Source organism: Phocoena sinus, chromosome 21, assembly GCF_008692025.1.
Source record: "Phocoena sinus isolate mPhoSin1 chromosome 21, mPhoSin1.pri, whole genome shotgun sequence".
Taxonomy (NCBI): Eukaryota; Metazoa; Chordata; class Mammalia; order Artiodactyla; family Phocoenidae; genus Phocoena; species Phocoena sinus.
Window position 1 is genome coordinate 20,150,352 of NC_045783.1, and position 24,336 is coordinate 20,174,687.

A 24,336-nucleotide genomic window follows, 5' to 3' on the forward strand; every position below is an offset into this window, starting at 1 on the left:
AGTTGTGAAATGCCCAATAGCTGCAGTCACTTATCTTTCAATATGCTCTCCAATTTTAACCCCACCCACAAAGGATATAGAAAGAATTTACTTTGCAATAGGGCCTAAGAGTGTGCTTGAGAAAGGAGCCAGGGAGACCATTTCCATATGCAGGTGCTGCTTATTATGTGTGAACTTAGGTATGTCTTTTCTTTTCCCTGGTACCAAAAGATTATGTTGTAATAAAATTAAATGTGAAATTGCAATAGCACTTCTGCCGAATAAAAATGGAAGTCTTTAATGACCTAGTATGATAAGCATTCCACCTGGAATATGCATAGAGATCACATCAGAGAATGCCCTTTCCTCTTCTTTTTTTATGTTGGGAATCTTTGTTAGTTAGGAGATTAATTGTAAGTAATATCATCATTATCAGCTTTGAGGATTCTGTTACTCATTATATGCATGGCGGTACAGAATTGGAACAGTTTTCTAAAAGGAAAACTAGTACAAGAAAAAAGGAGTATTTATATGAAAAAATGAATACGACTGGTCAGTTTCAGAGAATAGTTTTAGAATTCTGTGGTGTATAGTACCTCGCCATTGAATAATTTTTGAGTTCACCAACAAGGAGAAATAGAAGTACATGATCTCTATTTTCCTAAAAGGTAAGCTGGATAATTAATCTTCCAACCAGTTAGTGTGTGTGTGTGTTTGTATGTATGTGTGTGTTTTTATGTGTGTGTGTGTGATCTAAAGGTGCTTTTAAATCATATCAAATTTCTAGAGAATTAAGTTCAATTTTATTTTCCTATGTAGACAAACTTACTGAATATAAGTAAGTGCAATTAATAATTTAGTTAATCATCACTGGATAATATACTAGAAATCATTTGTTTTTATGTGTTCATTTTTCTTTTTCACTCTAACTCTCTTTGAAGATGCTAAACTATTTAGATATTAGCTGACCCCTTCTCATCATGGCTTTTACGTCCCATTTCCCACCTTAGAAATTAAAAGCTCTGAATTCCTCTAAAGTATCTATTCGCACAAAAAACAATAGTGAACAACATATAACTATTGAAGATTTTTCAGGGAGACAGATAAAGATGGGATGCATTCTACAATCCACAGCTAACACATTTAAATCCCTCACAATATATGCATATTCTCTGAGGTCCCTTGTCAACCCTTTAGCCACCAATGTTTGTTGTTGTAGTAGTTGTTAGTAGTTACATGTCTAGGTTCTCTCTCCCGGAAGTATCCTACCTGGTGAAGCATCTTATATACATTAGTCAAAACAATTCAATCCAACCTAACTTTTACCTGCCCCCTACACCCACTTTCATTTTTAGACTCCCTTTAGAAAAACAAACATTGTTTTTGTTTTTTAGTTAACAAAACACAGATGCCAGGACATCTTCAGAAATTACTGACTTTTGTTACCATTTTATGCCCTTGGGATATCTTCACTTCTCTTCATTTTGGCTCTCCACTGAAGGAAGGAATCTTAACGAATGTAATATTCTGTCTATTAAACCCAAAGGGGCTTTAGCAAGTCTTGTAAAAACTCTTTGCAAACCATCAGAGGTGTCAGAGGAGAAGAAAGAGTGATGTATCAGAGTAGTAAGTGCAGAGGAAATTTTATGAATTAGGTACACGGCTCCCAATGAGGGCTGGCTGAGAAAAAGGCTATTAGTTAAATGATCTGAGTTTCACTGGTGAAGGAAAAGAAAAAGTTATTTCAGTTGGGTGAAGCTGACTAGCTGACATCACTTATTTTTAAAGAGGTATTTGATAGTAAATGGAATGGGAAAGAGAACCTTTGAGAGTACTTTAGATCGTACACTATGATGGAAAAAGGAGACCATGAAAATCTGGTAAAAAGAAAGATTGAAGCTCTGTAAAAGGGGAATTTGTAGCACAAAGCTAAAGTCTTGTCAGTAAGGTAATATCTTTCTACTTTAGAAAGAAGAAAAATGATTCAAAATAATGTTGATAGATACAGAGAGGTTTTTGAGATGTAAAGGAGAGATTCTGAAGAAATTCATATAGGAGAGATTTCATCTAGAAGGTTAGCTAATCTCAATAACAATATTGGGTGGTTGTGAATAGCATGGGTACTGAAGTGAGAATGTCAGGATTTATACGTGAGAGCTTCTTCACTTACTGCCTGTGTGAACTTGGGCTAGTTATTAACCATCACTTTGCTTAATTTTCTCATCTGTAAAATGTATATAAAAATAGTGTCTCACAAGTTGGTTTTTACTATCAAATAAAATCATGTATATAAAGTAGTCTATCTTTTATGGACTGAATTGTGTCCCCCAAAACTTCATATGTTAGAGTCCTAACCTAGAGTACCTCAGAATGTGACTGTATTTGGAGATAGGTCTTTAAAGAGGTAATTAAGTTAAAATAAGGTAATTAGGGTAGGCCCTAATCCAGTATGACTGATGTCCTTATAAGAAGGTGATATCTGTGCACAGACAGGTTCAGGGAGAAGACCCTGTAAAGACACAGGAAGAAGACAACCATTTACCAGCCAAGGAGAGAGGCCTCTGAAGAAACCAACTTTTCCTAGACCTTAATTTTGGACTTCCAGCCTCCAGAAAATAAATTTCTGTTGTTAAAGCCACCCAGTCTGTGGTAATTTGTTATGGCAGCCCTAGAAAATTAATACAGTACCTGAATCAGTGAGCACAAAATGGATGTTGGCTGTTGGTGAAGTTAGGAAACTTGGATTCTCAGTGACAATGGAAAAGGTACATCTTAATAGGCTTCTCTCAAAAGAGGTCACATTAGCTTGCTTTCAATTGACCATCTATAATTCTGAAGTTTTGGGTTTTGTTAGAACTTCTGGGAATAACTTTCAAACTGACAATACTCTGTACCTCTTTTGAACGAGAATATAAGACTCTGAGAAATCTCTACTATCAAAGAAAAATATCAAAGTACCATTCATTCATTTTGCTTTTATAGATACTTTGCTTTTGGAATATTTTGAGGCAAGTTACTTTGTTTAACTTAACATAGAATACAACAACTAAGGACTAAGAAAAATGTAACAGCTACTTAAAGAAAACGTATTCCTCTTGGATATACTCAGGATTCAATTACATATGTTTGCACGGTACTAACTCTGAGATTTATGAGTTCTCAAAGCCCGGAGAGTAAACAGTGGTTTACTTGAACCTCCACAACATATGGACTGTATTTCACACTTCTGGCATGAGGTAGATTCAAGCAAGGGAGGATGGTCTGAAAACATATTAGGTAAAGGTACTTACAATTAAGGTCTATGATCTGAAGAAATTTAGATGAAGGCATAACTGCAGAGTAGACATCACAAACTGAGGTGGAATGTTCATGAAATCTCAGTCTGCTTTCTTTTTCTTTTTTAAATTAATTTATATATTGTTGGCTGCGTTGGGTCTTCGTTGCTGCGTGCAGGCTTTTCTCTAGTTGCAGCGAGCAGGGTCTACTCTTCGTTGCAGTGCATGGGCTTCTCATTGCAGTGGCTTTTCTTTGTTGCACAGCACGGGCTCTAGGTGTGCAGGCTTCAGGAGCTGTGGCGCACAGGCTCAGTAGTTGTGGCTCGCGGGCCCTAGAGTGCAGGGTCAGTAGTTGTGGCGCATGGGCTAAGTTGCTCCGCGGCATGTGGGATCTTCTTGGACCAGGGCTCAGACCTGTGTCCCCTGCACTGGCGGGCGGATTCTTAATCACCGTGCCACCAGCAAAGTCCTCAGTCTGCTTTCGATCACTGTATTCATCTACACTTATCAAAAGTTCTAGAGTTTATAATGGACTTTGATGCATGCATTGGTGCTTTTCCTCATGCTTCTCACTCAGGCTGGAATGGCTGTACTCATTCTTGCTGCCTCCACCCATGATAAATTCCTTCTCAGGTTGATTGTCATCAACTAACCCTGCCTTAGAGCATAAAGTAAAAATTTCCGTCATTTGTGTTTCCATGACATGTTGCAGTGATATATTTAATTAATATCATTCAATAATTCAGAAAAATTTTGGATCATCTACTTTGGGTTAGGCATTCTGCTAGGTACTAGGTATACTTCTGAGAAAGCATCAAAATCAATGTTTCACCTTCATTTCTTCTCAAATCTTTTTGTGAGATACTTCAGAGTGAAAAATTTATATGCCTGGCTTCAGTCTTTATATCTTCTATGACGAATGCTTATTTGGATAAACTAAGTTTATTTTTTGTAGTCTTACTGTTCTGAAGTTGATACTCTATTTACTGTATACACAAAGTATTATTCAGTATTTGATGGACCAGAACTCTCATTCCCATACCGAGCTGAGCAAGATAAAAGTAGCTTTATCACATTTTATGTAATTATTGAATGTTTTTATATTTTTAATCATGGTAAAATACATATAAATTTCTGTTATAACAATGAATGATGAGAAAATACCAGACTTTAAGTAGGACTACTTATTACCATTAAATATAATAGTAGACAGTTTTTCTTATTAAATACTGTATTTTCCAACATAGTTTATATTGTGGAGGAGGGTGTTTGGAGAAGGTGGTGGTACAGAAACAACACGTTTGAATTGTCTCTTCATGTATCAGTGTAAGTGAATGTGGTTATAATATCCCTTCAATATTCTATTCATACATTAGGCATTTAGAAAAAGAATGTTGGGTAAATACTTATGGACTATGGCAACAATACTAAGTTCCCTGGGGTGTCAGACCTTCATTATGCCTCTTGGAAGATTCAAAAAGATGCACTTTGTTGTAAAATTTCTGGGCAAATGCATATATATTCTTTATTATAGCCTTTCTTTGTACTTTGTTTAGATTAAGAGAGTCAAGTGCTCTGACTTCTTGTTGCTGGACTTTTCTTACCATTTATTATTCAGTGGTAGATTCCTAGTATTTTATTATATTTTTACAGATACCTGTCTTCTATTCTTATTTTTTACCTCAACTCACATTCTTGGGAATTCAATCTTGATAACACAACATAACCTTGTCATAGCCTTTTTTTAAAGCCAGCTACTGCAGTAGCAATGCATTTTGACATTTCCTGTTTTATTTCATAAATTTATGTTCAGAACCTGTGACACTCTCCTCTGACTTCATGTGTAACAGAATCCATGATTGCTGCTTCTGTTATAATGCCGAAGTCCTTTCAAGGTACATAAATGGTAAACACAATAGTTTAGAAAACTAGTTCATTTTTTCCATTAACTGATTTATGGACTGAAGATAGAAGAGGATAAAAAAAATCTTTCTGGTGTAGGTTTATTTTCTGCTTTGATTCACTATTCAGACAAGTGTCTAGTCAAAGGAAGAGAAAAATAAGAAATTCATGGGTATATAATTAACAAATATGATTCCAAAGCCTTGAAATTACTTTTCACTCATTCTATTTTACATCAAGTTTTCACAACTAAGTTAAAATTAATCCTATGGTCCTCTGTGGATTCTTACAGATATGTTTTAATGTTATGATTATTTAAATTCTCCATGTTTCCTTCATCTGAACATATCTGCATTTATACAAATTCATTTAAAATATTTTTGTAAACAAGTTGCAATTACAAAAAAAGTGATCAATAGTCCCTATTTAAAGAATTAAAATCTTGTAAAACAAGAAAATACTTGACAGAAAATGTTCAGAGAGCATAATTATTCTTTTAAGGTTACCCAGGACTTGTTTTCTAACAGGTGTGGTAAAATATACAGGCACTGTCATGAAAGGAGAAGTTTTTATAGTCACAGGTTCTTAGAAACAGGGAAGAACAGCATGCCACTCAAGGCCACACAGGGAAGCACCAGGGTCATGAGGAAAGGAGTAAGGGGAAAACATGGGCCAAAGACTTAATTGTGGTTACAATGGGAAGGAATGGGCAAGGGTAGCAGGCTTAGCAGGTTTAGGATTGGATAGTTAGAGTAATTTTGGCAGATTCTGGGCTGTAAGGACTGTCACTAATTGGCTGATCTCTGTCTCTGGGATGATAGAATAGGTGGATAGTGGCCCAGAGTATAAGCCTTCCGAGAGCCAAAGGATCTGTTGCGGGTATGGGCTCCTGACTGACTGGTTTGCATATCAAAGATATGCTTACAAGTGAGTTGTTTAGTACCTCTAGGAATTAGCTAGCCTTGTGTGGGGCATTCTCTGCAGGGCCAGTAAGTCATCAGATGTCAAATAATCTGAAATACACGGTTAATATGTGTTTAACATTGGAAACCTATGTACAATCCATGAAATCTGTAGATAAGATTTAAAAAATGTGTTTTAGAGCATGATATCCAAGACGTCATTGCTAGACCATTAGTTATACTGCCAGTATAAGGAAAATACAGTGCTTAGTTTCTTGTGCCTGAACTATAAAAAAAAAAAAAAAGTACAGTTTAGAGTGAGTTCTAGTTTATAAAAACTTACACAAAGTATTTTGTTTGTCGTGCCTCAAATCTTGCATGTGTGGTTTTTTCCCCATTATAGAGAGGAAGAGATATGTTTAAAGAGGTTAAATAATAGTGGTGAGAGTGGACAACCTTGTCTTGTTTCTGATCTTAGAGGAAACGGTTTCAGTTTTTCACCATTGAGGACGATGTTGGCTGTGGGTTTGTCATATATGGCCTTCATTACGTTGAGGTAAGTTCCCTCTATGCCTACTTTCTGGAGGGTTTTTATCATAAATGGGTGTTGAATTTTGTGGAAAGCTTTTTCTGCATCTATGGAGATGATCATATGGTTTTTCTCCTTCAATTTGTTAATATGGTGTATCACATTGATTGATTTGTGTATATTGAAGAATCTTTGCATTCCTGGGATAAACCCCACTTGATCATGGTGTATGATCCTTTTAATGTGCTGTTGGATTCTGTTTGCTAGTATTTTGTTGAGGATTTTTGCATCTATGTTCATCAGTGATATTGGCCTGTGGTTTTCTTTTTTTGTTACATCTTTGTCTGGTCTTGGTATCAGGGTGACGGTGGCCTCGTAGAATGAGTTTGGGAGTGTTCCTCCCTCTGCTATATTTTGGAAGAGTTTGAGAAGGATAGATGTTAGCTCTTCTCTAAATGTTTGATAGAATTCGCCTGTGAAGCCATCTGGTCCCGGGCTTTTTTGTCTGTTGGAAGATTTTTAATCACAGTCTCAATTTCAGTGCTTGTGATTGGTCTGTTTATATTTTCTATTTCTTTGTAAGAGGGAGGAGATATGGGGATATATGTATTTGTATAGCTGATTCACTTTGTTATAAAGCAGAAACTAACACACCATTGAAAAGCAATTATACTCCAATAAAGATGTTAAAAAATAAATAAATAGGGGCTTCCCTGGTGGTGCAGTGGTTGAGAGTCCTCCTGCCGATGCAGGAGACGCGGGTTCATGTCCCGGTCCGGGAAGATCCCACATGCCGCGGAGCAGCTGGGCCCGTGAGCCACGGCCGCTGAGCCTGCGTGTCCAGAGCCTGTGCTCCACAACGGGAGAGGCCACGGCAGTGAGAGGCCCGCGTACCGCAAAAATAAATAAATAAATATATAAATAAAAAATAAAGCGGTTAAGTTACTTATTAGAATCACCCTATCAGTAAATGGCAATAGAATCCCAGTCATCTGCTTCTGAATCTCAGTGTCTGACCCCACTGCTTTGCTGACTACTCCTCTGGTGAGTGTGAGGGGCTTAGCCTGCAAACTTAGATAGCTATGGGTCTGACTGAATTTTAGCAGCTTCCTGATCGTGCAAAAGGCTTAAAGAAATTGAAACCATTTTGAACTATTTTCCCCACTACTGTTTTATCTCTTCCATACAGCATCAGTCATCCATTTTTTATCTCTATCTATTTTTTCTTAGCTGCTATACTGAGAGAAGAATCAGTGGGTAATGAAGTTGGAGCTGAGAAGGGCGTAGAATCAGGGAGTCTACACTCATAATACTGTTCTCAGCAGGGCTGGCGATATCCCAACTTACTTTAATTAGAGTGAGGGCTGCGGGCAAGGATGGGCTTACAGGCTGTGAGGAGAGAGTTACAGAGAGTGAGAAAGCGAGGAAGAAAGGACCTGGATTCTGTTATCACTTAAATAACCTGAGTGTAGTGTGGTTCCGTTGGCCTTAAGACTGAGTTCAGAAGTAATATTACTTCTAAAGTAAAGGCTTAACAAGTTCTACTGGAATCATAGTTATGCTTGAGATTCATTTTAATTTTTGGTTTCATTAAGCATACTTCATTTTAGTATCATAGGACACATTAATGTTATCAAGGATGGAAAAGGCATGTGATTTGATACAATAGATATTTAAACGTATTAGCATGATAATGAGTTGGAGATGGTCTAGATATACTGGGGAGAAAGATTCAGGAGACTATCCAGTGGAGGAATACATTGCAGTATAAACAAAACTCAGATTGGCTAAGCATTTTAGTTTTTAAAATTTTATATTGATTTCGGAGATTTTGTGAGAAGTAGAATTTAATAACAGACTGGCCCAGAAGGGAAAGAAAGTGAAAATATGTAATATTTACAAGTATGTCATATGTACACTAAAATGGAGAAGTAAAGGTAGACGGGGTCTATCTTTAGATAGAGAAGACATGGTAAAACAAGCGAGTAGTGAAATACCATTTCTACAAGTGTTGTTGAATTGAACAGGAACACCATATTTATCCATTTTGTTAATTGGAAAATACAATTGTTAATTGCTTTTAACAACTATTCAGTTCTAATTCAACAAATATTTGTTGACCTTCCTGAGATAAACATAAATCCTAAATAATGGAGATGCAGTGATGAACATGCTGGCCACAGTTCCTGGTATCAGAGGGATGACATGCAAAAAAGGGTCTTAGTGATGCTTTCCAGAATGTAGTATCAGTGGATCAAATGTTTACTTAGAATTGTTTCCGGCTGAATGTTGTTCCAGATTCCCTTACTCTAACCATGTCATGTATCGAAAAAATACTAGCCAAGGCTTCAGGTATCTTCAGGCATAACATTTAGGGCTTCCCTGGTGGTGCAGCGGTTGAGAGTCTGCCTGCCGATGCAGGGGACACGGGTTCGTGTCCCGGTCCAGGAAGATCCCACATGCCGCGGAGCGGCTGGGCCCGTGAGCCATGGCCGCTGAGCCTGCGTGTCTGAAGCCTGTGCTCCGCAACGGGAGAGGCCACAACAGTGAGAGGCCCGTGAACCGCAAAAAAACAAAAACAAAAAAACCCATAACATTTAATAGGGGAAAAGGAACAAATTAGAACACGCAAGGAGTAATTGCAGTTTAATATTCTAATTGATTTTACTAATTTTTGCTTATTCTTTCCCACCCCTTCGCTCCACTCCCGTATGCATATGAACATATACTGCCCTTTTTTTTTCCCCCCCAGAACTTTGTTTCTGCCATCTGGACTTACATTTTAATTTTTTTTTTTTTTTGGCAGTACGCGGGCCTCTCACTGTTGTGGCCTCTCCTATTGCAGAGCACAGGCTCCGGACGCGCAGGCTCAGCGGCCATGGCTCACGGGCCCAGCCGCTCCGCGGCATGTGGGATCTTCCCGGACCGGGGCACGAACCCATGTTCCCTGCATTGGCAGACTCTCAATCACTGCGCCACCAGGGAAGCCCCTGGACTTACATTTTCTAATCAGTCTATCTTTATACTTTTTGTATTTATCTCCATATCTATATCTTTTTTCAAATGGATATACATTAATACATCAAACAAAGAAGAGAATATGCCAGTTGGAGCATAAAGCTTCTTGTGGCACTGCAGATCCCTCATCCAGTGATGATGTCTAATAAGATTTTCTTCATGTGATTTTGATCAGGGATCCAAACTTGTCAAAAGCTAAAGAGGTACCATTTATTTCAACCAGAATGGCAGGTGTTTTTTTAAAAATCTTTTAATTTTGAAATAATTATGCATTCACAGGAAATTACAAAGGTAGTACAGAGATAATCTGTGTATTCTTTACTCAGTTACCTATAATGTTACATCTTTTTTTTTTTGCGGTACGCGGGCCTCTCACTTTTGTCGCCTCTCCTGTTGCAGAGCACAAGCTCCGGACGCGCAGGCTCAGCGGCCACGGCTTACGGGCCCAGCTGCTCCGCAGCATGTGGGTTCTTCCCGGTCCGGGGCATGAACCCGTGTCCCCTGCTTCGGCAGGTGGACTCTCAACCACTGCGCCACCAGGGAAGCCCATAATGTTACATCTTATATAACCACAGTAATATGTCAAAACCAGGAATTTGACATTGGTCCGATGAGTGTGTATTGTTCTATATCATTTTACAGCGTGTGTAGAAAGGTGTAACCACCACTACAATCAAGATGCAGAATGATTCCATCCCCTGCAAGATCTCCCTCATACTGTTCTTTACAGTCACACTCATTCCTTCCCCTCCCCCATCCTTAATTTCTAGCAAAAACTAGTCTGATCTCCACATCTATAATTTGTCATTCTAAGAATGGTATATAAAGGAAATCATACAATATGTGACACTTAGAGATTTTTTTTTACTCATAGAACGGCAGGTTTTATAGCAATGTTTTGTATATAAAATGTATTAGTTTGCTAGGGCTACCATAACAAAATACTACAGACTAGGTTACTTAAACAACAAGAATTTATTTTCTCACAGTTCGGGAGGCTGAAAGTCCGAGATCCAGGTTCCTACAGGCTTCATTTCATCCGCTTGCAGATGGCCACCTTCTTGTTGTATCCTCACATGGCCTTTTCTGGTGTCTCTTCCTCTTCTAAAAGGATATCAGTCCTACTGGATTAAAGTCTGACTCTTATGACTTCATTTAGCTTTAATTACCTCTTTAAGGCCCTATCTCCAAGTTAGGGCTTCAACATATGAATTTTGAGGGTACAAAAGTCAGTCTTTCTTGATTTGCCTAGTGACAAAGTTACACAGTCTGGTTTACAAACTAGATTACTCAGAAAAATTGACTTAGCATGAATGAACATATCAAGCAAGTTTATATGATAGGTAACATTCAAATACTTTCTATAAAATTAGTTCAAAAATTATAATGCCTCAAATTTGAAGCATGTTCTGTTGCTTCAGAATTTACTGTATATTTGCTTCTCTGAGGAATTCTGTTTACCACTATAATTCAATTTCTTTCTGTCTACTCTTTTGCCTGATGAGCATTTAATTATTTAGATCTTGTTGTCTCTTTTGGTAGATTTATGTTTAATTTTATAAGACACAGCCAAACAATTTTCCAACATACTTGTGCTGTTTAACTTCTCAACAGCAATGAATAATAGTTTCAGTTTTTACAAATCTTCTCCAACATTTGGTATTGTGAAAAGTTCTTAATTTTTACTCTTCTAGTGAGTATTTAAATGGAACATAATCGTGGTCTTAATTTTTATAACCTTGATGAGTAAAGATGTTGAGCATTTTTTAATGTGGCTTTGACCATTTATATTTCTTCCTTGGTAAAGAGTCTGTTCAGCTATTTTTCTAACTTATTATTTGAGTCATATGTTTTTTTATTATTTTGTGTGTGTGAGTTCTTTATATATTCTGGTTAAAAGTCATTTGCCAGATAAGTGTCTTATAAATATTTTTTCCCAGGTTGTGGCTTAAGTACATAAACTCTTAAAGATGTCTTTGGGTGAAAAACAAATTTTAATTTTGATGAAGTCAGTTTATCAGACTTTTCCTTTATGGTTAGTGAATCCCATAAGTTTTGAAGTCTAGTATTTCTTTGTTATTTATTAGTTAATATTTATAATATTCACCAATTTTTCTTCTTCATTGTGTGGCAGAGTATATTTTTCAGTTTACATAAAAAAGTTTGCTTTTTTATCGTATTTTTTATTGTTGATATCTGAATTAGTTTACTTCATAAAAAAATCATACTAGTGCAGGGTTACATATTAAATTAAATTTTCTAATTTTATTATTGTTCATAACTTCTATACCCTTGTTAATCTTTTGTATGCTTAATCTTTCAATTACTGATAGATGTGTATTATAATCTCATATTGTGAATATTTATATTTTTTATTTTTTAATTGTCTGGGTTTATGGCTGGGAGGAAGCAGGTATATAATGGTTATATTTTCTCAGTCAAGTACCGCAGTGCCTCTCTATCATGAAAGCATTTTCAGTCTTAAATTTATTTCTTTTTGACATGAATATTAACTGATTAATAACTTTTAAAATAAATTGTACAAAGTACATGCTTATCTACTCTTTTATTTTCATTCTTCCTGTATGACCTCTTAATAACATGTACGGATTGTGTATCTGAAATTTAAAAATACAATGTGCTAATTTCTTACTTTAATGAAATATTACTTTATTTATATATTTTTCCTTTGCTGATTTCCAAGCTCTATGTGATGTTTCTAATTTTTCAGCAATTGCCTTTACATCTTTAAATAGCTCCTTAACTGTGAATTATTCTAATAAATGTAAATCTTTTGTATAACTCATTCTTCCTTTTAAGTAAGACAAGGGGTGATTTAGGGGTAAGTAATAATTACAGTGTGTGTAGAAAACCCCTTCTCTATTTTCCTTGGAATCATTATCTAGAATTTTAGTTCTCTTTTTAACTTAATACAGAAATAGATATTATTAATATTGAAATGAGAAAAAATGTACATTAAATTGGTATTCACACTTTTATACCAATTTTTTGTGCTCCCCATACCTCTGTCTTCTATTTTTTTTTGGATTCACTTTTCTGTTTGTTAAGTTAAATCATTTCATTGTAATTCTTTCACTCATGGCATGTAGGTGGTAAAGAAACTCTTAGTCTTTATTTCATCCTCACTCTGAATTTACAGATCATGTGTGAACATTGAATTAAAAGATGCAAACTAAATTTAGAGTAGTGGTTGCCTCTCAGACATAGAAGGCAAATGTGATTTTTGGAGGAGCAAAATGTGGATTTCAGCTCTAGCTAATGCTTCATTTTATTTAAAATAATTTTTGTAAACATAGTAAATCATTAGCCTTTATTAAGTTTTAATGATATCTACCTGGGTTTTTGTTATACATCTCTCTGAATTTTTATTTTTGGAAGATTTTATAAAAGAAAAGGAAAATAAAGTATGTATATATATTTTCATCCTGCCTTCTCTTCAGTACTGTTTCCAATCCCTTATATCTTTAAAGTAGTATAGAGCAGAAGAAAGTATTTAGGGTCAAATACTGGAAACCTTTGCCGTTCACTTATTTAGCCTTAGAATGATTACTAAAGATGAAGTACATTTTTTCTCAATCTCTCATTTTATGTCATAATTTAGTTGATATAGCTCTTTAGAGATTTTACAGACTTTCAGCAATTGTTTTTTAACACCAAAAACGTGAATAAAATAGTTGTTGCACGAAGCTATTCATTTTTCTTAAACATCAGTCCATCAATACAGTCAGAGCTCGTCCCTATCATGTTATGCTTCAGTGACCATTCTGTTGCTATAAAGGCAATGAAAACCTTTTGAAAGAGAGTAAGGAAACACTAAAATTTTATTAACATAATTTTGGAGATCCTTTTTACTGAATAATTTTTGTTGCATTTAAAACATTAAACATTGGGCTTCCCTGGTGGTGCAGTGGACACGGGTTCATGCCCCAGTCTGGGAAGATCTCACATGCCGCAGAGCGGCTGGGCCCGTGAGCCATGGCCGCTGAGCCTGCGCGTCCGGAGCCTGTCTCCGCAACGGGAGAGGCCACAACAGCGAGAGGCCCGCGTACCGCAAAAAAAAAAAAATTAAATATTTTATATATATATACATATGTATGTATAATATACATTCAGGTGTGTATATATAATATATATATAAATATATTGTAGATATGGGTACATGTATACTTAGATGCACTGTTTATATATATACACATATATAAAATTACATATATATAATACACATATAAAATAAATAAAATTTTATATGATTTAAACCTGTTTTTTTGTATCTGGTTTTAAATTTCTAGCTCTATGCCTTGTTTTATAGAGATTAAGAATTCATCTTTGTTTGACTCAGAAGGTTAATTAATAGTTTTAACATGTGTTTTCATGATTGCAGTCAAGTTCTTTTGAAAACATGCTCCATTAGAAGTAGGATCACCTGTTATTTTTTTAAACCTATATTGGCTGGTTCGTATGCTGTCATATTTCTGAGATGATGACCAACATCATCATCATTATACTAGTTAGTATACCTCCATGATGCCAACCACCTTACCAACCATCCTCACATCATTAACTTTGTCTTCAGTGAAGCAGATGTTTGAGAATGTGACACGCTTTGTGTAGAAGCAGTTTTAGGATAGGGAGAAAGAGAAAATTAGGGAATGTATTTCTTTCTCTTTTCCTCTACTGTTTCCACTTTTTCCTAACTCTTGCTGATAGAATGAACACATGACTAAAACCATTCAATAACATTTATCACTTCATTATATTAGCTTGGAATTAAATCATTTAAACATAATGATAAAGTAAACATACATACGCAAAGAAACCATGCCTCATTCTGGTGATTAGCTACTGTTTGTAAATTAACATTTACGTATTTCATCAAAACCTAGCCGGCAAAATAGACATACAAAAGAAACAAATAAAAGAGAGGAATTTGAAATTTGGGGTCTGAATGACTTGAGTTGAATTCTGGTCCTGCTTTCTATTGAATTGGTACTTGGATTATTCAGAGATTAAATCGTAGTTGGGTCTGTGTTTAGCAATGTAAAACTACAACAAATGTTAGTTCCTGCTTTTATACACATAAATACATGTGTACAGACTCATATGAATATGCATAAAAGCACAAATAAATATGCATATAGATCTCCCATTTCAGGGAGAAAGGTAATGAATATATAGTATACCCACAAAAATACATAATCAGTATGCACAAATACATGTATAAAAGTATTTCAACATATTGAGAAGATTCTATGTAGTTTATCAAATATTTATCAAATAATCATTATTATTTGATCATGCTTAGAAAGTCTTCGGTAATAAGCTTCCACATCTATTTTTATTTTATTCCACTTCTAAATCATGGCTGAAGTATCCGTTATTATTAGAGAAATAAACACTTTTGAAAATGATTTCATTGTTCTAAATGAAGACAATAATTTCATTTTTTTTCAAGAAACATTTTTTGGTCTCTCTCTACTGCCTATCAGATTATGTTCTAGTTAGTGGATTTAACAGTGGTTAACAAAATAATCATAAATATCTGCCCTTGTAGGAGTTAATTTTAATGGTGGAAAAAGATAAAATAATACATTAATGAAGTAAATGACATGTTAGATATTTATAAGTGCAAAGCAGGAAAAATAAAGAAGGAAAGGGGAATAAGAAAAAGCAAGAGGAATAGAGTTGACATTTTAGATAGATTGACCAGGAAAGATGACTGAGAAAACAGCTGGGAAAAGATGAGAAGGAAGTGAAGGAGAGAATCATGGAAACACATGAGGGAGAATATTCTAGGCAGAGGGAAAATAAAATTAAAATATGAAATTCATTGAAAAGGAATTGCTTTTTTATCATTATCCAAAAATGTCACTTCTATGCAGATTTTCTGCCTCAACATTCACTCTTTTTTGACCTTTATCAACCCAGGACTGATGAAACCTTTTCATGCATTATTGATAATGTGAATGTAACTGCACTTATATAAGGTGGACATTTTGAAAGTAATATAGTATTGCAGAGATTAGGCTTTATAAAAAGTTTAAGAACATTAAATATAAATACAGGAGCAATAAGAGTAGAATGATCATAAAATCTTCTGCTCTTTCCATCTAGAGTGCCAGAAAGTAAATGGAATTAAAGGTAAAACATCAGATATAAAGCTACATTTTCCTTAATAACCTGTGCATTCAGAGACTTGTAATGAGTTAACACTGTTTTAGCTATTTTTCCTATATGTAATGATGAGCTACAAAAATGTGTGAAGAAAAATATAAAATGGTTTGGTTTTAATTTTTCAATTACAAGCAAAGGACATTTTGAGTATAAAAAGAACTCAAAAGAAATTACTTTTAGTTTCCTATGATATATGTAAATGATGTAATTTTAATTTAAATTATAATTCCAGTATGTTATAAACCAAACTCACTGTTGAGGATCCCCCAAAATAACTATAATTGTGTATTCAGTTTTGGAAGATGTAAGTCCTTACAGCATGAGTAGTCAATTTACTATAAAATATCATTTCAAACATAACATTTGACAGTTTTAAAAATATACATAAAAACTACAAGGTATTTTTTTTTTAATTCATGATTTTTCTCTCAGGCAGTTCAAGAAAAAAAAATCTGGGCTCTTATTTTTCTCTTTCTAGTCTTTGTTTTCTATTTCATTTATTTCTATTACTAACTGTATTTTTTCCTCTTAACTTCTGTGTGTATTCTGTTGTATTTTTACTATATTCTAAAGTTTGGCTTAGCCCAGTTATTTTATTCTTCCCATTTTTTTTAACATAAGAAGATTATAAATTTCTTTCTATGTACCACTTTATCTGCCTCTCACGTTTTGCTAGGTGATATTTTCCTTAACATTTTAAAATGATTGAGAAATGTATTTGAGTTATCTTTTCATTATCCTTTGATACTGCTTTCTGATTTGTATAATATACAAAGCATGTGATCTCCATCATAATGATTCTCAAAACATTCATTGTGACTTACTACCCATGATGTTGTCATTTTTGTAGTTGTTTCATGTAGATACAGTTCTCTCTCTCTCCATATATATATATATATATATATATACACATATCTATACATATATATACTATTCAAATCGCATATATCCATCTTGATTTGTTTAATGGATAAATTACTAAGAGAAATGGTTAAAATACACTATAATGATGGAGATTAGTGACTTTCTCCTATAACTTCATCAGTTTAGCTTTTGAAGTTGGTAATTGGGAGCCATCTGCTTTGCAGTTGTTATCCTTTCTGGTGAGTTGAATATCTTAACAGCATATAGTGATGTCTTTATATCAAATTTTTGTGTTCATGCGTCTCACTGATGATGATGTGTTTCCCAATATATTTTGTGACCATTTTTAAGATTGTGAACTCCTCTTGATTAGATTTTTCCTTTGAAAATACATTCAGGCCAGTTTTAAAGTATAAACTTGTAGAACGGCTCCTAACGAGCCCATGTGTGTTGAGAGCTTCTGTGACTATCCTTCTGTGGGCTACTTTGCTATTCGTGACATGAGATAGACAGTTGCTGTGGGTGTCATCAAATCAGTGCAGCCGGCAGAGCTGGAGCTGGCAAGGTCACCAAGTCTGCCCAGAAAGCTCAGAAGGCTAAATAAATATTATCCCCAATTTCTGCCACCCCAGTCTGAGCCAGTGGTGGAAAAACTGTCTCAGAACTGTTTGTCTCAATTGGCCATTTCAGTTTAATAGTGAAAGGCTGATTAGTGGTTAACAATGCATTCTGAAACCTTCAAAAGAAAAGGAGAATGTTACATAGACCATTTGTTTTCTGTGTCGCAATTTTAAGTTATTAGTTTTTAAAATTAGGACTTTTTAAATGGAAACAACTTGACCAGAAATCTGTCACAGAAATTTGAACCCATTAAAACAAAGTTTAATGAGGAAGAAAAAAATAGCCATGGGCACTACCAAAACAAGATGACATTAATCTAAATTTTCTGCTTAGCGCTTTTTTGGAATTGAGATATAATTGCATATAACATTGTGTGAGTCTGTGGTGTAGTGTGTTGGTTTGGTACATTTATATATTACGCTATGATTACTACAGTAGAGTTAGCTTACACCTTTATCATATCACATAATTACCATCTTTTGTGTGTGTTGGGAAGAGTAAAGATCTGGTGTCTTAGCAACTTTGATGTTTATAATACAGTATTGTTGACTGTAATCACTGTTGTGCATTAGATTTCCAGGACTTATTTACCTACTAGCTGCAAGTTTGTACCCTTAAATGACATCTCCGCAATTCTGCCATACACCCCCCAGCCATATAGAGCTTTTCTAAGTTGTAGGAGTGGCAGGCTTATCTTTAAAAAATATCTGGAAAGTTATTTCTCCCCACTGTCATTAATCATGTTTTTCTACAGAGTCCTGAGTTTTGTAGTGGTAGAAGACGTCTTTCTAACCTTCCCCATGCTTAAAGCCCTAGTTTTTGTTACAGTTTTTTGTATGCAGGCTTTAGAGCATAGATGGATGAACAGGTACCTTTGTGAGTTTACATATTGCAGTCCTTGCTTAGGTAAGCTCTTTCCTGTTCTTTCTGGCCTCTAAGGAGTTACCTTACTCTTCTTTAGCTGACCCATGCATTAAAAGACTACGTGTGTGTGTGTGTGTGTGTGTGTGTGTGTGTGTGTGTGTTTCCAAAAGTTGTCAGTATACACTACTAAGAGGAGTTTTCTCTGAACATTTGGAGAAGGACCAAACCATATATGTTGATTTGATTTCTATTTTCATATATTTACCCTCAACCAAAAGCTCAATGTTTTTGAGCTTTTAAGCTCTCAACTATTTACTTGCCAGTTTCACTGAATATACAACACAGAGAAGTGTTCTTTTCCTGTTTAAAATTTTGTTAAAGAAAGCGGCCTGAAGCATACGAATTAAAAAAAATAAATCCACGTGCTCAAATGTTATCCTTAGGCCACACCAGACTATCAAAAGGCTACAATCTAAGACACCTTACAATGGCCCTTGAAAAATAACAGCTTTATTTATATTCTTGGCTTTACAGCAGGAAGCTACAAGGTTCGGCCACATTAAACCACCACATTTGATATAGTAATATCACTAAGGACATTTGCCACTTGTGTCTGTTTCTCACTTCTATAATGTAAAACCTCACATTGATTTAATTTTAAAATTTAGCACTAAGAAAATCTTCTGCATTTCCTGGTGAGTCTTCCAGTTTCTGACAGTGAGGATTGTGAAACTGACTATTTTTGCCCGCTAGGATGTTCAATTCCATTTGAAATTTAACTGTCCTTAAATATGTAAGCCCTATGACTTACTTTTTTTTTCTTTTTCTTAACGTTTCATTTCTATTTCAGGGTTCATTTTCCTGATCCTAATGCTTTATTTATTTTTTAATCACAATTTTATTCTAGGTATTTTCATTTGAATTCTTTTTTAATCGTATGCAAATTGAGGCACAGTATAAAGTAAAACAAAAACCTGTGTGTGCCATTAGAAAACAAAGTTATTATTGGCCAAGACAAATGAAGTGATTTAATAGGAAAACATTTTAGGAAACCTTTCTGGATATGACATATTATTTATTGCAAAAAATACAAACTATATTGCTTTTTTTAGAGGTATACTTAGTTTTTAATATCTGTTTATGTTGTATGAAAAGAAATCATGTTATTAAATCTTTGACTCAAAGTAATTATGAGCTTGAAATGAATATTGTACTTCAGCTGCAGCGTGGCACTGCTTCTTTCTTTAACCTTCACAAACTTTTTCAAACTTTTAAAACCTCAGCAAATGGTAAAGAGAATTTCAGTTGCTTTACTTATACCATAAAAACTAGTCTTTCAAAATAAACTATATGCACCAATTAAAAGAGTGATTTTCCTCAAAGAACCCCCAAAATTATACATAAAGTGTTACTATAACAAATTAACATGCATTACATTACTATACTGAATGTTTCTACTAGTACATGAATATTTCTGAATATGTTTTACTGTCCTTTAAAAATTTTTTTATTACTACTATTTTTCAAATGTTGGATTTTTCTTCTCTCTTTGATACACTTGGACATTTATTTAACTTCCTCCAGATTTCTAATACACATTACTAGGTATCTTATCTGAACCACTTTTGGAATTAAATCTGGTACTCTTGGAGATTTCATTAGTTCTAATCATAGCTAATTTATTTAAATTCCCAAGAAACTTTCCTAATAAGCTTGGAACTCTTATATGGTGCTTAGTTAATTACTTTTTAGTGAAAATGGGCAACTAGGGGGCTCACACAGTAGTTTAGCAAATGAATACATTTGTCACCCAGATGTCCTAGTCTTGAGGAGAAAGTGTTTTATGTCTTGGCAGTGCAGGTCAATCTCCTAATTGGCTTATTCTTAAAGAACCAGGTCATAATTTGGAACAGCCATTCTTCTATATGCTCTTCTGGCAGCACAATGGAGAATCCAATGACTCATTCCCTTTACAAAAGTAACAGTGAGGTCATGTTTTGAATATGGTTTCTGCAGCTTGTAGGAAGGCATGTTGAGTCTGAGTTTAGAATCTGTAAAATGCAAAAACAAAAAATATCTGTGCTAAGTAATAAAATAAATGAATCATCAGATAAATAAAAGTATTCTCAGGGCTACCTCATGCAGTTGTGTAGTGTGGTAATGCTCAAAGACACCCAGCTAAGGGGATGAATGGGGCCTAGAATCCAAGAGATGTTTCCCTTGCCAAGTCATGGGCTTGTTTCTGTTTTAGAGGTGCCATTTGTCTCCCCAGGAGGAGTTCGTTTTTCTAATATTTCTGCCCAAAACAGGAACTTTAAAAAATCAGTTCATAGGCACCCTACAAGCTTGAAGCAATCCTGTATAACCTTACATGCTGCATACTTGAACCTTTATGAACAGCTTTGAAATAAGCTAAATGTCTCTAATGATGCCTGGATAAAAAAGGTCTCTGTGAGATTTAAGTGAAAGAATATTAATAGAAATGTCTTCCATAAGTATCTAGTTCCCTGTCCATCTCCTGTCATAGCACACCAAATAAGATAGACTAGTGTTACTGTGTATGGTTTACTGTATTAGTAATGAAACCAGTATGACAAAGGCTCACTAACATTATTGCTACATGGTAAATATTACTCATTATATGTGTTCTCATTGTTTTCTACTAGTACAGTTGCCATATGCCATACATACTAATTTAATGACAATAAAAGGTTAAATGTTGGAATGAATTAAGATGAAAAAGTTAAATCTTTTTTATGTAAACTAAATTATCTCTATGATGTTCTATTTGTATTTTTTATTTTATTTTAAGATATTTTCGATAAATAATAAATAAGGAGCACATATAGTTAATATGCTAACTGAAAATAATTTTACAAAATCATTAAAGCAGTAAAAAGGTTTGTAAAAACAGCATTTTCTAAATTCTTGAACATGGACCAAGGATTGGTTACATCAGAAGCTCAGGACATTTTCTTAAACTGTAAATTCAAATTCTCCTAGTGAATTCTAAGGTCTCTCCAAAGACAATGTGCATTAATTTATTTTTAAGAAGTTTCTTCAGGATTGGAAATTTCTCACTGGCTGTGACAAATGGGAGTGGAATAGGATTCTAGTGTAAATACTGTGACTATTACCTGGTTGAAGTCCTAGACTTCACCAAGTAATTAATATAAAGATTATCGTTTGTCTTCTCATAAAATGGGGACACTATTTGCTTCATAAAAGTCTAGTGTGGATGTCAGACACCCATGGAAAAATTCCTTGCACATAGTAATCAGTAAGTGATATAGTCATCAATAAAGATTAGTGGCATTTGAATATAGCCCAATGTACTAATTTCCAGTCAATTCAATAAATTATTTCAGCATTACCATTTTTACTTCATAAAGAGTTAGTTCCAAATAGTTTGTCTCTCTCTTTCTCTCTTTTTTTTTTTTTTTTCTTGCAAACCTGGGTCACAGTAAATGAAATAGTTTTGTATATCATTGTGAATTTGATTTTTAAACCACTGTGAAAGATTAATTTTAACAATGATTTAACTCTGCATTCCTGCTTATGTAGTAAGGCCGTGAATTAGCAAAAGTGTTTATTGAGGTCTACACAATTAAAAAGGGCACCATTTCCACACAGAGCTGGATTTAGTAAATGATGTCCCTCCATTTCTTTCCCTGTCAATTATTATCCTAAGAATAACTGAGAATTCAGTCAATGATTAAATTACATGTTTGTGATATTATACAGAAAGAATATGCATTTATAGTTCACTATTTCAGCTAAATTAATGAGGTGTGGCTTATAGCTTTCACTTGGGCAGAGGGACTAGCTGTGCATTCTTTAAGGCATTCAGCATTTCTTGAGGATCAAATTTCTTATTTGAGGGTTTGATAGAAGCTAGATCAGTTCAAGGTGATGTACAGATAATCTCTGCAGTTGCCTGGTAATAGCGCAGTATGCTTTTAGATAAGATTCTTTTAGATCTTGACAAAATATTTATAATATCTGGTAAGAACACAAAAAAGAGAAGGAATAAAATTCAACTTTTCATTTTTCTCTGCATTTAATCACAATTTGGTTTAAATATTTGGACTTTGAATCTGTTGAATTAGAGTGTTTAGCCACAATGAAGGACTTATAAATCAGATTAAGGTTCATAAAATTCTGGGCATAAAATTTCTTTTCTTTTCCAATAGGCTGTTGTTGAAGCAGCTACTAGGCACCAAATGGGAAGAATTTGAGAGTATTAACTGTGAAAAAATTATTGTAGGGTTATAAAACTGATGAAAACATAATTTCAAATAAGTAGAAAGCATAATGTCAAATTTACCCGTACAGAAGCCTTTTCCTGTAGGACCTTGCCCATTTTTTAAAAACAACCCAGTACTCTTCTATTATTATAGAAAGCTAACGTATTTTTAAGCAGTAGGAAGTTTATAAATACCTGGGTATAAGACGTTTGTGTGTTGTCTCTGTGTATCCTATTATTCTTTTTGACAAAATGCCAAGTTTTCTGTTCAGTTCCTGAGTAACATTTTCAAGAAGTTGATCAGACACAGACTCAGGAATGTCAGAAATCTCATATATTCTATACACAGAATAATCAATAATAAATAGCAAATAGCTACTATGTAAATGCTTTTTGCTGTAAGTTAAAACCTAGTGCACAAATGTCCAAATTTTACAAAACAGATAGCAAATATAGGGATGATTGCTTGTTTTTAAAATATCTTCACCTAGGGTTGCTTTAAATGATTAAATCTCCTAATATATGTAAAATATTTATACTGATCAAACTGATAGGTATTTAATGCATTGAGAGATTCTTGGCACATAAATTAGCATTCTATGAAATATTCACAATTGCATAAGTGTTTTAAAGAAGTTGATATTTTGCTGAAAAAATCTGCCTTGTGGTTTTATAATTTCATTTTTTAATTTTAAAATATTGTAGACAAAATTAAGATTTATTATAATTTAATAAAATTAGTTAATTTAAATGTAATTTAAAATTACTACAGAAAATTTTAAATTATTATAGAAAAAGCATTGTAGAAAATTTGAACTTGGGTTTTTTTTTAAAGTGCTCATATTCCTACATACACAACAGATATTATTCTGTTTCATTTCCTTCCAGTTCTTTTCTTACCTCTGCCTTTTCTTATGTTGTTGGTAATTACATGTATTTGTGTTTTTACCTACTTAACACTACATTATAACCGTTTTCCACTCACATTATTTTAGTGGCTGCATCCTATGTTAATATAATTGAGAGTTAATAAAAGCTGGAGTTAAATCCAGTTGCAACAAAGATTAATTGTGATTTATTCCGCCTCGGGAAAATGGCAATAAGAAAGACACCGTGGGTGTGTTCTTATGGTCCAACGCTACTCAGATGGATTGGTTCGTTCCTTCAGCATGTGTTTTAAAAGTTGTTGATTTTAGTTTTCTATTAAATAAATGCTGTGATCATGGTTAGAGTTTTAGAAATGTTGCTATGATTTGAAATAAAATTGTAATCAGGTAGAAAGCAATCTTTTTCTCCTTATTCTCAGGATAAAAAAAAAAATCACAAAGAAAGGTATTTGTGAATTTTCTAATTTTCCAGTCTTTTATAGGAGCAGGTTTGAGGTTCTCTAGTTTTTTTTCCCTGATAGACTTCTGAGCAGTAACTGGAGCTGAAACTGAAATTTTAAAGACTAGTTTTGTTGGTTTTTCTCCTTGTTCTGGGAAATGTCAATCTTGTTTATATGTCCTACAACTATTTCTATAACATTTTCCATTATTAATCTTGCTTATCAAGTCTTCTAATCACTGAAACATATATGGACAAATGAAAATCCTTTATTTAAAAAACAAAAAACTCTGACCAAATGACAAAATAATTTCGTAAATAATTTTGAGAACTTTTCTCTAGATGATAAGAATATCTGGTTATATTTTACATTTATAATGAAACCACTTTCATAAACTTAGGGAAAAATTTAACACCAACTCAGTGTCATCTGGCTCTAACATAAGCACATGAGCCTTACATACAGGCAAAAGCATAGTATTGTGATATTAATAATCCTATAATTTAAAATATTTGAAATAACTTAAATCTTCTTAATGCATTTGCATTAGCATTGTAAGAATAATTCATTTTAACTAATCAGTAGCTTTGGTTTCTCCATTGCTGGCTAATGCCTGG

General features: G+C 34.1%; 1 protein-coding gene and 1 long non-coding RNA gene across 2 annotated transcripts in view; one reads left to right on the plus strand and one right to left on the minus strand.

Moving 5' to 3' along the window:
- Positions 1-24,336, plus strand: part of SGCZ (sarcoglycan zeta) — an 899,256-nt gene that overhangs the window by 443,216 nt on the left and 431,704 nt on the right. The window lies entirely within an intron of this gene.
- Positions 3,581-22,567, minus strand: LOC116746754. Its single transcript, XR_004347861.1, has 3 exons — positions 22,556-22,567; positions 11,896-11,905; positions 3,581-3,723 (listed from the first exon to the last, which is right to left on the minus strand). It is a non-coding gene; the product is annotated as an uncharacterized LOC116746754 (long non-coding RNA).